Here is a 14691-nt window from a genome sequence, read left to right on the forward strand (position 1 = left end):
GAAATATCTACACCGCTATCTGTATGAACATGCAAATATCTACACAGCTATCTGTATATCAATGGAAATATCCACACAGCTATCTCTATTAACATGGAAATAAATACACTGCTACCAGTATAAACATGGAAATATCTACACCGCCTCCTGTATGAACATGGAAATATCTACACTGCCATCCGTACAAACATGGAAATATCTACAATGCCATCTGTATAAACATGGAAATAACTTCACCGCCATCTGTATGAACATGGAAATATCTACACCGCTAAATGTATGAACATGGAAATGTCTACACCGCTATTGGTATGAACATGGAAATACCTACACCGCTATCTGTATGAACATGGATATATCTACACCGCTATCTGTATGAACATGGAAATATCTACACCGCTATCTGTATGAACATGGAATTAACTACACCGCCATCTGTATGAACATACAAATACCTACACCGCCATCTGTATGAACATGGAAATATCTACAGAGCTAGCTGTATGAACATGGAATTATCTACACCGCTATCTGTATGAACATGGAAATATCTACACCGCCATCTGTATGAACATGGAAATATCTACACCGCCATCTGTATGAACATGTAAATATCTACACCGCCATCTGTATGAACATGGAAATATCAACACCGCTAACTGTATGAACATGGAATTATCTACACCGCTATCTGTATGGGCGTGGAAATATCTACACCGCTATCTGTATGAACATGGAAATATCTACACCGGTATCTGTATGAACATGGAAATATCTACACCGCTATCTGTATGAACATGGAAATATCTACACCGCTATCTCTATGAACGTGCAAATATCTACACAGCTATCTGTATATCAATGGAAATATCAACACTGCTATCTCTATAAACATGGAAATAACTACACTGCTATCTCCATAAATATGGAAATATCTACACCGCCATCTCTATGAACATGGAAATATCTACACCACCATTTGTATGAACATGGAAATATCTACACAGCCATCTCTATGAACATGGAAATATCTACACTGCCATTTGTATGAACAAGGAAATATCTACACCACCATCTGTATGAACATGGAAATATCTTCACCGCCATCTGCATGAACATGGATATATGTACACCGGCATCTGGATGAACATGGAAATATCTACACCGCTATCTGCATGAACATGGAAATATCTACACAGCTATCTGAATATACATGGAAATATCTACACAGATTTCTCTATAATTATGGAAATAACTACAACGCTATCTCTATAAACTTCGAAATATCTACACCGCCATCTGTATGAACATGGAAATATCTACACCGCCATCTGTACAAACATGGACATATCTACACCGCCATCTGTATTAAGATGGAAATATCTACACCGCTATCTGTATAAACATGGAAATATCTGCCCAACTATCTGTATAAACATGGAAATATCCGCACCGCTATCTGTATAAACATGGAAATATCTACACTGCTATCTGCATAAACATGGAAATATCCACACCGCAATCTGTGTAAACATGGAAATGTCTACACCGCTATCCGTGTAAACATGGAAATATCTACACCGCCATCTGTGTAAACATGAAAATATCTACACCGCCATCCCTATAAACATGGAAATATCTACACCGTCTTCTGTATGAACATGGAAATATCTACACCACCATCTCTATGAACGTGGAAATATCTACACCGCTATCTGTATGAACTTGGAAATATCTACACTGCTCTCTGTATAAAATTGAAATTATCTACACCACTATCTCTATAAACATGGAAATATCTACACTGCTATCTGTATAAACATGGAAATATCTACACCGCTATCTGTATAAACATGGAAATATCTTCACCGCTATCTGTATAAACATGGAAATATCTACAACGCTGTCTCTATAAACTTGGAAATAACTACACCACTATCTCTGTAAACATGGAAATATCTAGACCGCCATCTCTATATACATGGAAATATCTACACCACCATCTGTATAAACATGGAAATATCTATACCGCTATCTGTATGAACATGGAAATATCTACACCGCCATCTGTAAGAACATGGAAATATCTATACCGCCATCTGTATGAACATGTAAATATCTACACCGCCATCTGTATGAACATGGAAGTATCTACACCGCCGTCTGTATGAAGAAGGAAATATCTACACCGTTATCTGTATGAACATGGAAATATCTACACCGCTATCTGTATGAACATGGAAATATCTACACCGCTATCTGTACGAACATGGAAATATCTACACCGCTATCTGTATGAACATGCAAATATCTACACAGCTATCTCTATATCAATGGAAATATCTACACAGCTATCTCTATTAACATGGAAATAACTACACTGCTATCTGTATAAACGTGGAAATAACTACACTGCCACCTGAATTAACATGGAAATACCTACACTGCCATCCGTACAAACATGGAAATATCTACACCGCCATCTGTATGAACATGGAAATATCTTCACCGCCATCTGTATGAACATGGAAATATCTACACCGCTAAATGTATGAACATGGAAATGTCTACACCGCTATTGGTATGAACATGGAAATATCTACGCCTCTATCTGTATGAACATGGAAATATCTACACCGGTATCTGTATGAACATGGAAATATCTAAACCGCTATCTGTATGATCATGGAAATAACTACACCGCCATCTGTATGAACATGTAAATATCTACACCGCCATCTGTATGAACATGGAAATATCTACAGAGCTAACTGTATGAACATGGAAATATCTACACCGCTATCTGTATGAACATGGAAATATCTTCACCGCTATCTGTATGAACATGGAAATATCTACCACGCTAACTGTATGAACATGGAAATATCTACACCGCTATCTGTATGAACATGAAAATATCTACACCGCTATCTCTATGAACATGCAAATATCTACACAGCTATCTGTATATCAATGGAAATAACTACACTGCTATCTCTATAAACATGGTAATAACTACACTGCTATCTCTATAAATATGGAAATATCTACACCGCCATCTCTATGAACATGGAAATATCTACACCGCCATTTGTATGAACATGGAAATATCTACACCGCCATCTCTATGAACATGGAAATATCTACACCGCCATTTGTATGGACATGGAAATATCTACACAACCATCTGTATGAACATGGAAATATCTTCACCGCCTTCTGTATGAACATGGATATATGTACACCGGCATCTGGATGAACATGGAAATATCTACACCGCTCTCTGCATGAACATGGAAATATCTACACAGCTATCTGAAAATACATGGAAATATCTACACAGATTTCTCAATAAATATGGAAATAACTACAGCGCTATCTCTATAAACTTCGAAATATCTACACCACCATCTGTATGAACATGGAAATATCTACACCGCCATCTTTACAAACATGGACATATCTACACCGCCATCTGTATTAAGATGGAAATATCTACACCGCTATCTGTATAAACATGGAAATATCCGCACCGCTATCTGAATAAACATGGAAATATCCACACCGCTATTTGTATAAACATGGAAATATCTACACTGCTATCTGCATAAACATGGAAATATCCACACCGCTATCTGTGTAAACATGGAAATGTCTACACCGCTATCTGTGTAAACATGGAAATATCTACACCGCCATCGGTGAAAACATGAAAATATCTACACAGCCATCCCTATAAACATGGAAATATCTACACCGTCCTCTGTATGAACATGGAAATATCTACACTGCCATTTCTATAAACGTGGAAATATCTACACCGCTATCTGTATGAACTTGGAAATATCTACACTGCTCTCTGTATAAAATTGAAATTATCTACACCACTATCTCCATAAACATCGAAATATCTACACTGCTATCTGTATAAACATGGAAATATCTACACCGCTATCTGTATAAACATGGAAATATCTACACCGCTATCTGTATAAACATGGAAATATCTTCACCGCTATCTGTATAAACATGGAAATATCTACAACGCTGTCTCTATAAACTTGGAAATAACTACACCACTATCTCTGTAAACATGGAAATATCTAGACCGCCATCTCTATATACATGGAAATATCCACACCACCATCTGTATAAACATGGAAATATCTTTACCGCTATCTGTATGAACATGGAAATATCTACACCGCTATCTGTACGAACATGGAAATATCTATACCGCCATCTGTATTGACATGGAAATATCTACACCGCCATCTGTATGAACATGGAAATATCTACACCGCTATCTCTACGAACATGGAAATATCTATACCGCCATCTGTATGGACATGGAAATATCTACACCGCCATCTGTATGAACATGGAAATATCTGCACCGCTAACTGTATGAACATGGAAATATCTACACCGCTATCTGTACGAACATGGAAATATCTACACCGCTATCTGTATGAACATGCAAATATCTACACAGCTATCTGTATATCAATGGAAATATCCACACAGCTATCTCTATTAACATGGAAATAAATACACTGCTACCAGTATAAACATGGAAATATCTACACCGCCTCCTGTATGAACATGGAAATATCTACACTGCCATCCGTACAAACATGGAAATATCTACACTGCCATCTGTATAAACATAGAAATAACTTCACCGCCATCTGTATGAACATGGAAATATCTACACCGCTAAATGTATGAACATGGAAATGTCTACACCACTATTGGTATGAACATGGAAATATCTACACCGCTATCTGTATGAACATGGATATATCTACACCGCTATCTGTATGAACATGGAAATATCTACACCGCTATCTGTATGAACATGGAATTAACTACACCGCCATCTGTATGAACATACAAATACCTACACCGCCATCTGTATGAACATGGAAATATCTACAGAGCTAGCTGTATGAACATGGAATTATCTGCACCGCTATCTGTATGAACATGGAAATATCTACAACGCTATCTGTATGAACATGGAAATATCTACACCGCCATCTGTATGAACATGTAAATATCTACACCGCCATCTGTATGAACATGGAAATATCAACACCGCTAACTGTATGAACATGGAATTATCTACACCGCTATCTGTATGAGCATGGAAATATCTACACCGCTATCTGTATGAACATGGAAATATCTACACCGGTATCTGTATGAACATGGAAATATCTACACCGCTATCTGTATGAACATGGAAATATCTACACCGCTATCTCTATGAACGTGCAAATATCTACACAGCTATCTGTATATCAATGGAAATATCAACACTGCTATCTCCATAAACATGGAAATAACTACACTGCTATCTCCATAAATATGGAAATATCTACACCGCCATCTCTATGAACATGGAAATATCTACACCACCGTTTGTATGAACATGGAAATATCTACACAGCCATCTCTATGAACATGGAAATATCTACACTGCCATTTGTATGAACAAGGAAATATCTACACCACCATCTGTATGAACATGGAAATATCTTCACCGCCATCTGTATGAACATGGATATATGTACACCGGCATCTGGATGAATATGGAAATATCTACACCGCTATCTGCATGAACATGGAAATATCTACACAGCTATCTGAATATACATGGAAATATCTACACAGATTTCTCTATAATTATGGAAATAACTACAACGCTATCTCTATAAACTTCGAAATATCTACACCGCCATCTGTATGAACATGGAAATATCTACACCGCCATCTGTACAAACATGGACATATCTACACCGCCATCTGTATTAAGATGGAAATATCTACACCGCTATCTGTATAAACATGGAAATATCTGCCCAACTATCTGTATAAACATGGAAATATCCGTACCGCTATCTGAATAAACATGGAAATATCCGCACCGCTATCTGTATAAACATGGAAATATCTACACTGCTATCTGCATAAACATGGAAATATCCACACCGCTATCTGTGTAAACATGGAAAAGTCTACACCGCTATCCGTGTAAACATGGAAATATCTACACCGCCATCTGTGTAAACATGAAAATATCTACACCGCCATCCCTATAAACATGAAAATATCTACACCGTCTTCTGTATGAACATGGAAATATCTACACCACCATCTCTATAAACGTGGAAATATCTACACCGCTATCTGTATGAACTTGGAAATATCTACACTGCTCTCTGTATAAAATTGAAATTATCTACACCACTATCTCTATAAACATGGAAATATCTACACTGCTATCTGTATAAACATGGAAATATCTACACCGCTATCTGTATAAACATGGAAATATCTTCACTGCTATCTGTATAAACATGGAAATATCTACAACGCTGTCTCTATAAACTTGGAAATATCTACACCACTATCTCTGTAGACATGCAAATATCTAGACCGCCATCTCTATATACATGGAAATATCTACACCACCATCTGTATAAACATGGAAATATCTACACCGCTGTTTGTATGAACATGGAAATTTCTACACCGTTATCTGTATTAACATGGAAATATCTACACCGCTATCTGTATGAACATGGAAATATCTACAACGCTATCTGTACGAACATGGAAATATCTACACCGCTCTCTGTATGAACATGCAAATATCTACACAGCTATCTGTATATCAATGGAAATATCCACACAGCTATCTCTATTAACATGGAAATAACTACACTGCTATCTGTATAAACATGGAAATATCTACACCGCCATCTGTATGAACATGGAAATATCTACACCGCTATCTCTACGAACATGGAAATATCTATACCGCCATCTGTATGGACATGGAAATATCTACACCGCCATCTGTATGAACATGGAAATATCTGCACCGCTAACTGTATGAACATGGAAATATCTACACCGCTATCTGTACGAACATGGAAATATCTACACCGCTATCTGTATGAACATGCAAATATCTACACAGCTATCTGTATATCAATGGAAATATCCACACAGCTATCTCTATTAACATGGAAATAAATACACTGCTACCAGTATAAACATGGAAATATCTACACCGCCTCCTGTATGAACATGGAAATATCTACACTGCCATCCGTACAAACATGGAAATATCTACACTGCCATCTGTATAAACATAGAAATAACTTCACCGCCATCTGTATGAACATGGAAATATCTACACCGCTAAATGTATGAACATGGAAATGTCTACACCGCTATTGGTATGAACATGGAAATATCTACACCGCTATCTGTATGAACATGGAAATATCTACACCGCTATCTGTATGAACATGGAAATAACTACACCGCCATCTGTATGAACATACAAATACCTACACCGCCATCTGTATGAACATGGAAATATCTACAGAGCTAACTGTATGAACATGGAATTATCTGCACCGCTATCTGTATGAACATGGAAATATCTACACCGCTATCTGTATGAACATGGAAATATCTACACCGCCATCTGTATGAACATGTAAATATCTACACCGCCATCTGTATGAACATGGAAATATCAACACCGCTAACTGTATGAACATGGAATTATCTACACCGCTATCTGTATGAGCATGGAAATATCTACACCGCTATCTGTATGAACATGGAAATATCTACACCGGTATCTGTATGAACATGGAAATATCTACACCGCTATCTGTATGAACATGGAAATATCTACACCGCTATCTCTATGAACGTGCAAATATCTACACAGCTATCTGTATATCAATGGAAATATCAACACTGCTATCTCTATAAACATGGAAATAACTACACTGCTATCTCCATAAATATGGAAATATCTACACCGCCATCTCTATGAACATGGAAATATCTACACCACCATTTGTATGAACATGGAAATATCTACACAGCCATCTCTATGAACATGGAAATATCTACACTGCCATTTGTATGAACATGGAAATATCTACACCACCATCTGTATGAACATGGAAATATCTTCACCGCCATCTGTATGAACATGGATATATGTACACCGGCATCTGGATGAACATGGAAATATCTACACCGCTATCTGCATGAACATGGAAATATCTACACAGCTATCTGAATATACATGGAAATATCTACACAGATTTCTCTATAATTATGGAAATAACTACAACGCTATCTCTATAAACTTCGAAATATCTACACCGCCATCTGTATGAACATGGAAATATCTACACCGCCATCTGTACAAACATGGACATATCTACACCGCCATCTGTATTAAGATGGAAATATCTACACCGCTATCTGTATAAACATGGAAATATCTGCCCAACTATCTGTATAAACATGGAAATATCCGCACCGCTATCTGAATAAACATGGAAATATCCGCACCGCTATCTGTATAAACATGGAAATATCTACACTGCTATCTGCATAAACATGGAAATATCCACACCGCTATCTGTGTAAACATGGAAAAGTCTACACCGCTGTCCGTGTAAACATGGAAATATCTACACCGCCATCTGTGTAAACATAAAAATATCTACACCGCCATCCCTATAAACATGGAAATATCTACACCGTCTTCTGTATGAACATGGAAATATCTACACCACCATCTCTATAAACGTGGAAATATCTACACCGCTATCTGTATGAACTTGGAAATATCTACACTGCTCTCTGTATAAAATTGAAATTATCTACACCACTATCTCTATAAACATGGAAATTACTACACTGCTATCTGTATAAACATGGAAATATCTACACCGCCACCTGTATGAACATGGAAATATCTACACTGCCATCTGTACGAACATGGAAATATCTACACCGCCATCTGTATGAACATGTAAATATCTACACCGCCTTCTGTATGAACATGGAAATATCTACACCGCTAACTGTATGAACATGGAAATATCTACACCACTATCTGTATGAACTTGGAAATATCTACACTGCACTTTGTATAAAATTGAAATTATCTACACCACTATCTCTATAAACATGGAAATATCTTCACTGCTATCTGCATAAACATGGAAATGTCTACACCACTCTCTGTATAAACATGGAAATATCTTCACTGCTATCTGTATAAACATGGAAATATCTACAACGCTGTCTCTATAAACTTGGAAATAACTACACCACTATCTCTGTAAACATGGACATATCTAGACCGCCATCTCTATATACATGGAAATATCCACACCACCATCTGTATAAACATGGAAATATCTATACCGCTATCTGTATGAACATGGAAATATCTACACCGCTATCTGGACGAACATGGAAATATCTATACCGCCATCTGTATTGACATGGAAATATCTACACCGCCATCTGTATGAACATGGAAATATCTACACCGCTATCTCTACGAACATGGAAATATCTATACCGCCATCTGTATGGACATGGAAATATCTACACCGCCATCTGTAGGAACATGGAAATATCTACACCGCTAACTGTATGAACATGGAAATATCTACACCGCTATCTGTATGAACATGGAAATATCTACACCGCTATCTGTATGAACATGCAAATATCTACACAGCTATCTGTATATCAATGGAAATATCCACACAGCTATCTCTATTAACATGGAAATAAATACACTGCTACCAGTATAAACATGGAAATATCTACACCGCCTCCTGTATGAACATGGAAATATCTACACTGCCATCCGTACAAACATGGAAATATCTACACTGCCATCTGTATAAACATAGAAATAACTTCACCGCCATCTGTATGAACATGGAAATATCTACACCGCTAAATGTATGAACATGGAATTATCTACACCGCTATCTGTATGGGCATGGAAATATCTACACCGCTATCTGTATGAACATGGAAATATCTACACCGGTATCTGTATGAACTTGGAAATATCTACACCGCTATCTGTATGAACATGGAAATATCTTCACCGCTATCTCTATGAACATGCAAATATCTACACAGCTATCTGTATATCAATGGAAATATCAACACTTCTATCTCTATAAACATGGAAATAACTACACTGCTATCTCTATAAATATGGAAATATCTACACCGCCATCTCTATGAACATGGAAATATCTACACCACCATTTGTATGAACATGGAAATATCTACACCACCATCTCTATGAACATGGAAATATCTACACTGCCATTTGTATGAACATGGAAATATGTACACCACCATCTGTATGAACATGGAAATATCTTCACCGCCATCTGTATGAACATGGATATATGTACACCGGCATCTGGATGAACATGGAAATATCTACACCGCTATCTGCATGAACATGGAAATATCTACACAGCTATCTGAATATACATGGAAATATCTACACAGATTTCTCTATAATTATGGAAATAACTACAACGCTATCTCTATAAACTTCGAAATATCTACACCGCCATCTGTGTGAACATGGAAATATCTACACCGCCATCTGTACAAACATGGACATATCTACACCGCCATCTGTGTTAAGATGGAAATATCTACACCGCTATCTGTATAAACATGGAAATATCTGCCCAACTATCTGTATAAACATGGAAATATCCGCACCGCTTTCTGTATAAACATGGAAATATCTACACTGCTATCTGCATAAACATGGAAATATCCACACCGCTATCTGTGTAAACATGGAAATGTCTACACCGCTATCCGTGTAAACATGGAAATATCTACACCGCCATCTGTGTAAACATGAAAATATCTACACCGCCATCCCTATAAACATGGAAATATCTACACCGTCTTCTGTATGAACATGGAAATATCTACACCACCATCTCTATGAACGTGGAAATATCTACACCGCTATCTGTATGAACTTGGAAATATCTACACTGCTCTCTGTATAAAATTGAAATTATCTACACCACTATCTCTATAAACATGGAAATATCTACGCTGCTATCTGTATAAACATGGAAATATCTACACCGCTATCTGTATAAACATGGAAATATCTTCACCGCTATCTGTATAAACATGGAAATATCTACAACGCTGTCTCTATAAACTTGGAAATAACTACACCACTATCTCTGTAAACATGGAAATATCTAGACCGCCATCTCTATATACATGGAAATATCTACACCACCATCTGTATAAACATGGGAATATCTATACCGCTATCTGTATGAACATGGAAATATCTACACCGCCATCTGTACGAACATGGAAATATCTATACCGCCATCTGTATGAACATGTAAATATCTACACCGCCATCTGTATGAACATGGAAGTATCTACACCGCCGTCTGTATGAAGAAGGAAATATCTACACCGTTATCTGTATGAACATGGAAATATCTACACCGCTATCTGTATGAACATGGAAATATCTACACCGCTATCTGTACGAACATGGAAATATCTACACCGCTATCTGTATGAACATGCAAATATCTACACAGCTATCTCTATATCAATGGAAATATCTACACAGCTATCTCTATTAACATGGAAATAACTACACTGCTATCTGTATAAACATGGAAAAAACTACACCGCCACCTGAATGAACATGGAAATATCTACACTGCCATCCGTACAAACATGGAAATATCTACACCGCCATCTGTATGAAAATGGAAATATCTTCACCGCCATCTGTATGAACATGGAAATATCTACACCGCTAAATGTATGAACATGGAAATGTCTACACCGCTATTGGTATGAACATGGAAATATCTACGCCTCTATCTGTATGAACATGGAAATATCTACACCGGTATCTGTATGAACATGGAAATATCTAAACCGCTATCTGTATGAACATGGAAATAACTACACCGCCATCTGTATGAACATGTAAATATCTACACCGCCATCTGTATGAACATGGAAATATCTTCACCGCTATCTGTATGAACATGGAAATATCTACCACGCTAACTGTATGAACATGGAAATATCTACACCGCTATCTGTATGAACATGAAAATATCTACACCGCTATCTCTATGAACATGCAAATATCTACACAGCTATCTGTATATCAATGGAAATAACTACACTGCTATCTCTATAAACATGGTAATAACTACACTGCTATCTCTATAAATATGGAAATATCTACACCGCCATCTCTATGAACATGGAAATATCTACACCGCCATTTGTATGAACATGGAAATATCTACACCGCCATCTCTATGAACATGGAAATATCTACACCGCCATTTGTATGGACATGGAAATATCTACACAACCATCTGTATGAACATGGAAATATCTTCACCGCCTTCTGTATGAACATGGATATATGTACACCGGCATCTGGATGAACATGGAAATATCTACACCGCTCTCTGCATGAACATGGAAATATCTACACCGCTAACTGTATGAACATGGAAATATCTACACCGCTATCTGTATGAACATGGAAATATCTACACCGCTATCTGTATGAACATGCAAATATCTACACAGCTATCTGTATATCAATGGAAATATCCACAGAGCTATCTCTATTAACATGGAAATAAATACACTGCTACCAGTATAAACATGGAAATATCTACACCGCCTCCTGTATGAACATGGAAATATCTACACTGCCATCCGTACAAACATGGAAATATCTACACTGCCATCTGTATAAACATAGAAATAACTTCACCGCCATCTGTATGAACATGGAAATATCTACACCGCTAAATGTATGAACATGGAATTATCTACACCGCTATCTGTATGGGCATGGAAATATCTACACCGCTATCTGTATGAACATGGAAATATCTACACCGGTATCTGTATGAACTTGGAAATATCTATACCTCTATCTGTATGAACATGGAAATATCTACACCGCTATCTCTATGAACATGCAAATATCTACACAGCTATCTGTATATCAATGGAAATATCAACACTTCTATCTCTATAAACATGGAAATAACTACACTGCTATCTCTATAAATATGGAAATATCTACACCGCCATCTCTATGAACATGGAAATATCTACACCACCATTTGTATGAACATGGAAATATCTACACCACCATCTCTATGAACATGGAAATATCTACACTGCCATTTGTATGAACATGGAAATATCTACACCACCATCTGTATGAACATGGAAATATCTTCACCGCCATCTGTATGAACATGGATATATGTACACCGGCATCTGGATGAACATGGAAATATCTACACCGCTATCTGCATGAACATGGAAATATCTACACAGCTATCTGAATATACATGGAAATATCTACACAGATTTCTCTATAATTATGGAAATAACTACAACGCTATCTCTATAAACTTCGAAATATCTACACCGCCATCTGTGTGAACATGGAAATATCTACACCGCCATCTGTACAAACATGGACATATCTACACCGCCATCTGTGTTAAGATGGAAATATCTACACCGCTATCTGTATAAACATGGAAATATCTGCCCAACTATCTGTATAAACATGGAAATATCCGCACCGCTTTCTGTATAAACATGGAAATATCTACACTGCTATCTGCATAAACATGGAAATATCCACACCGCTATCTGTGTAAACAAGGAAATGTCTACACCGCTATCCGTGTAAACATGGAAATATCTACACCGCCATCTGTGTAAACATGAAAATATCTACACCGCCATCCCTATAAACATGGAAATATCTACACCGTCTTCTGTATGAACATGGAAATATCTACACCACCATCTCTATGAACGTGGAAATATCTACACCGCTATCTGTATGAACTTGGAAATATCTACACTGCTCTCTGTATAAAATTGAAATTATCTACACCACTATCTCTATAAACATGGAAATATCTACACTGCTATCTGTATAAACATGGAAATATCTACACCGCTATCTGTATAAACATGGAAATATCTTCACCGCTATCTGTATAAACATGGAAATATCTACAACGCTGTCTCTATAAACTTGGAAATAACTACACCACTATCTCTGTAAACATGGAAATATCTAGACCGCCATCTCTATATACATGGAAATATCTACACCACCATCTGTATAAACATGGGAATATCTATACCGCTATCTGTATGAACATGGAAATATCTACACCGCTATCTGTATGAACATGGAAATATCTACACCGCTATCTGTATGAACATGGAAATATCTACACCGCTATCTGTACGAACATGGAAATATCTACACCGCTATCTGTATGAACATGCAAATATCTACACAGCTATCTCTATATCAATGGAAATATCTACACAGCTATCTCTATTAACATGGAAATAACTACACTGCTATCTGTATAAACATGGAAATAACTACACCGCCACCTGAATGAACATGGAAATATCTACACTGCCATCCGTACAAACATGGAAATATCTACACCGCCATCTGTATGAACATGGAAATATCTTCACCGCCATCTGTATGAACATGGAAATATCTACACCGCTAAATGTATGAACATGGAAATGTCTACACCGCTATTGGTATGAACATGGAAATATCTACGCCTCTATCTGTATGAACATGGAAATATCTACACCGGTATCTGTATGAACATGGAAATATCTAAACCGCTATCTGTATGAACATGGAAATAACTACACCGCCATCTGTATGAACATGTAAATATCTACACCGCCATCTGTATGAACATGGAA

The sequence above is a fragment of the Gorilla gorilla genome, chromosome 21 (genome assembly GCF_029281585.2).
Source record: "Gorilla gorilla gorilla isolate KB3781 chromosome 21, NHGRI_mGorGor1-v2.1_pri, whole genome shotgun sequence".
NCBI lineage: Eukaryota > Metazoa > Chordata > Mammalia > Primates > Hominidae > Gorilla > Gorilla gorilla.